This window comes from Rhododendron vialii, chromosome 11a (genome assembly GCF_030253575.1).
Source record: "Rhododendron vialii isolate Sample 1 chromosome 11a, ASM3025357v1".
In the NCBI taxonomy this organism is placed as follows: Eukaryota; Viridiplantae; Streptophyta; class Magnoliopsida; order Ericales; family Ericaceae; genus Rhododendron; species Rhododendron vialii.
Genome location: NC_080567.1, coordinates 632,501 through 637,500, shown reverse-complemented (window position 1 = coordinate 637,500; position 5,000 = coordinate 632,501).

The following is a 5,000-nucleotide window of genomic DNA, read 5'->3' as shown; positions in this document are numbered from 1 at the left end:
CAAGGAGGCATCCCCCGAAAGGGACACCAATGCATCATGGAGGAAAATTACCCAAGGGACAGTGCCATAGCCAATGGAGAACCATCAACCGGCGCTCGCCGCCTAAGCGACAAGCTTCTCCCTCGACAAGGAGGCAACCCCTGGGCTACGCAACGTGGCATTAGGAATCAAAGACCATTAGCCAGTTTCGCTTTTCCGTGCGGGGACACCAATGCGTCATCGGGAATGGGCCATAGCCAACGGATATCCATCAGCCGGCGCTCACCGCCAAGGCGACGAGCTTACCTCTCAGCAAGGAGGCATCCCCCGAAAGGGACACCAATGCATCATGGAGGAAAATTACCCAAGGGACAGTGCCATAGCCAATGGAGAACCATCAACCGGCGCTCGCCGCCTAAGCGACAAGCTTCTCCCTCAACAAGGAGGCAACCCCTGGGCTACGCAACGTGGCATTAGGAATCAAAGACCATTAGCCAGTTTCGCTTTTCCGTACGGGGACACCAATGCGTCATCAGGACTGTGCCATAGCCAACGGATATCCATCAGCCGGCGCTCACCGCCAAGGCGACGAGCTTACCTCTCAGCAAGGAGGCATCCCCCGAAAGGGACACCAATGCATCATGGAGGAAAATTACCCAAGGGACAGTGCCATAGCCAATGGAGAACCATCAACCGGCGCTCGCCGCCTAAGCGACAAGCTTCTCCCTCGACAAGGAGGCAACCCCTGGGCTACGCAACGTGGCATTAGGAATCAAAGACCATTAGCCAGTTTCGCTTTTCCGTGCGGGGACACCAATGCATCATCGGGATTGTGCCATAGCCAACGGATATCCATCAGCCGGCGCTCACCGCCAAGGCGGCAAGCTTACCTCTCAGCAAGGAGGCATCCCCCGAAAGGGACACCAATGCATCATGGAGGAAAATTACCCAAGGGACAGTGCCATAGCCAATGGAGAACCATCAACCGGCGCTCGCCGCCTAAGCGACAAGCTTCTCCCTCGACAAGGAGGCAACCCCTGGGCTACGCAACGTGGCATTAGGAATCAAAGACCATTAGCCAGTTTCGCTTTTCCGTGCGGGGACACCAATGCGTCATCGGGACTGGGCCATAGCCAACGGATATCCATCAGCCGGCGCTCACCGCCAAGGCGACGAGCTTACCTCTCAGCAAGGAGGCATCCCCCGAAAGGGACACCAATGCATCATGGAGGAAAATTAGCCAAGGGACAGTGCCATAGCCAATGGAGAACCATCAACCGGCGCTCGCCGCCTAAGCGACAAGCTTCTCCCTCGACATGGAGGCAACCCCTGGGCTACGCAACGTGGCATTAGGAATCAAAGACCATTAGCCAGTTTCGCTTTTCCGTGCGGGGACACCAATGCGTCATCGGGAATGTGCCATAGCCAACGGATATCCATCAGCCGGCGCTCACCGCCAAGGCGTCGAGCTTACCTCTCAGCAAGGAGGCATCCCCCGAAAGGGACACCAATGCATCATGGAGGAAAATTACCCAAGGGACAGTGCCATAGCCAGTGGAGAACCATCAACCAGCGCTCGCCGCCTAAGCGACAAGCTTCTCCCTCAACAAGGAGGCAACCCCTGGGCTACGCAACGTGGCATTAGGAATGAAAGACCATTAGCCAGTTACGCTTTTCCGTGCGGGGACACCAATGCATCATCGGGACTGTGCCATAGCCAACAGGTATCCGTTAGCCGGCGCTCACCACCAAGGTAGCAAGCTTACCTCTCAGCAAGGAGGCATCCCCCATCGGAACACCAATGCATCATGGAGGATGTGAGTCTGCAAGCATTCCCAACGGGACTCAAAAGCACGAGCATTTTGAGACCAAACGGCCATGGAGTTCTAGTTTCTGCCCGATAGTGTCATTGTTTGCTCTGCCATTCCTTGGCTAGGCCTTTCCTTTACCCGGGCATTTTTTTCTAGCGTTACCAACGGGTCATCTCTTTACGGGTTTCTGTGGCCAAACCGCCAACATTTGCCCGACATAGTTTTTCTTTGCCCGATAGAGTCATGCTTTGCCCCACGGGACGGGTAAAAATAACATTTCGCCTCCGGGGTATTTCGGTCTTTTTTCCGAGCATTACCCACGGGTAGTGCTTCCAGGGGTAACCAAGGCCAAATGGCCAAGAATTGCCCGATAGAGTCCTGCTCTGCTCGATAGAGCTGTGCATTGCCTTGCGGGACGACTTAATATAGCATTTCGATTTAGGGGCATTTCGGTCTTTTTTCCGTGCATTACCGACGGGTAGTGTTTTCTCGAGTAACCGAGGCCAAATGGCCAAGATTTGCCCGGGTGGTCTCGATAGCAACGTGCCTTGGCACCCGGCGTCGGGTGGCCTCGGCTTCCCCAAGGGAGGGACACCACCCCCCCCTATAGTAGTAAAATTAGCCTTTGCTCTTGTGGCAGGAAGGAACATCAATGTGTCCGAACTGAAGCAATAGGGGTTTTTTTGAGCATCGCAACTTTTTTTCATAAACTTTGAATTGGGACATCTTCACAAAAATATGAAGCAACTCCTCCAAAAAATTCAGAATTTTTTGCCAAAAGGATAATTTTATATTAATTAAACAAAAAATAAATAGATAAAAATCATAAAAAATACAAAAAAATACAAAAAAAGTAAGAAAAAATCACAAAAAATTATAAACAAGCTACACAATAATTAGGTAAATATATTGGGTTGAAAAATAAGGCATCTATAATAGAAAATGTTTAAATTAAGACTTAAAAACATCTAAAAATAAAAATTAAAAAAGATTTTAAACTAACATTGCGAAAGTCCCAAAAGATGGCGACTAAACAAGAGTTTTTGGGGCGTTTCGACAAGAACATATTGGTGCTTGCATTGATTTGCCCGGCGACAAGCTACTTTTTAGCCGGTACCCAGCAAATTCTTAGCCGTTAACCAGCAACTTTTTAGCCGTTACCCAGCAACTTGCTTGCCGTTGCCTAGCAACTTCTTAGCCATTACCCAGCGTTACCCGTCATCTTGGTTGTTGTTGCCGATACCCAGCATTACCCGACAGCTTGGTTGCCATCACCCAACAACTTTTTACCCGATAGCCAGCATTACCCGACAGCTTGGTTGCCGTTACCCAGCAACATTTTAGCCGATACCCAGCAACTTTTTAGCCGATACCCAGCATTACCCGACAGCTTGGTTGCCGTTACCCAGCAACATTTTAGCCGATACCCAGCAACTTTTTAGCCGATACCCAGCATTACCCGACAGCTTGGTTGCCGTTACCCAGCAACATTTTAGCCGATAGCCAGCATTACCCGACAGCTTGGTTGCCGTTACCCAGCAACATTTTAGCCGATACCCAGCATTACCCGACAGCTTGGTTGCCGTTACCCAGCAACTTTTTAGCCGTTACCCGGTGAGCCAACTTGCCATGCCTTGGCTAGAACTGTCAACTGTTGTTGCCTACATTCATGTGCGATTCCCGATGCCTTGTCTAGACCGTCGTCTTGGCATACGCCCAAGTGTTTGCCCAAGTGTTTCCCAAGTGTTTCCAAGTGTCCAAGTTCCAAAGTGCCTAAGTGCCGTGCCGTGCCGCGCGCGCGCGCGTGGGTCTTTGATATAAGAATATTTAGAAAAAAAATTCTAAACATGCTATATATCAAAGACCCACGCGCGCGCGCGCGCGGCACGGCACGGCACTTAGGCACTTTGGAACTTGGACACTTGGAAACACTTGGACGGCTAGGCGGTGGACGATAACGACTGGTACAGCCTAGCCCAAACGGCAAAGAAAATCTAGTTTCGCCTTTGCCGAACCCGGTTATATTAGCATGCCGTTTCAAGGGCCTTTCGGTGCTCTTTCCGAGCATAACTGACGGATCGGGTTCTCTTGAGTAAGCGAGGCAACGAGGCAGAGGAAATCTAGTTTTTGCTCGATAGAGTCGCGTCTCGGCTAAAAGAGCATGCCGTTTCATGAGAATTTCGGCCTTTTCTTCCGAGCATTACCGACGGGATGTGATTCGAGGGGTATCCGAGGCCAAACGGCCAGCAACTGCCCGATAGAGTCCTGCTCTGCCCGATAGAGCCGTGCTTTGCCTTTCGGGACGGCTTAAAATAGCATTTCGATTCAGGGGCATTTCGGTCTTTTTTCCGGGCATTACCGACGGGTAGTGTTTTCTCGAGTAACCGAGGCCAAATGGCCAAGAATTGCCCGGGTGGTCTCGATAGCAACGTGCCTTGGCACCCGGCGTCGGGTGGCCACGGCTTCCCCAAGGGAGGGACACCACCCCCCCCTATAGTAGTAAAATTAGCCTTTGCCCTTGTGGCAGGAAGGAACATCAATGTGTCCGAACTGAAGCAATGGGGTTTTTTTTGAGCATCACAACTTTTTTTCATGAACTTTGAATTGGGACATCTTCACAAAAATATGGAGCACCTCCACAAAAAAATTCAGAATTTTTTGCCCAAAGGATAATTTTATATTAATTAAACAAAAAATAAATAGATAAAAATCATAAAAAATACAAAAAAATACAAAAAAGGTAAGAAAAAATCACGAAAAATTATAAACAAGCTACACAATAATTATGTAAATATATTGGGTTGAAAAATGAGGCATCTATAATAGAAAATGTTTAAATTAAGACTTAAAAACGTCTAAAAATAAAAATTAAAAAAGATTTAAAACTAACATTGCGAAAGTCCCAAAAGATGGCGACTAAACAAGAGTTTTTGGGGCGTTTCGACAAGAACATATTGGTGCTTGCATTGATTTGCCCGGCGACAAGCTACTTTTTAGCCGTTACCCAGCAACTTGCTTGCCGTTGCCTAGCAACTTCTTAGCCGTTACCCAGCAATCTTTTAGCCGATAGCCAGCATTACCCGACAATCTGGTTGCCGTTACTCAACAACTTCTTAGCCGTTACCCAGCAACTTGGTTGCCGTTACCCAGCAACTTTTTAGCCGACACCCGGCGTTACCCGACAACCTGGTTGCCGTTACCCAGCAACTT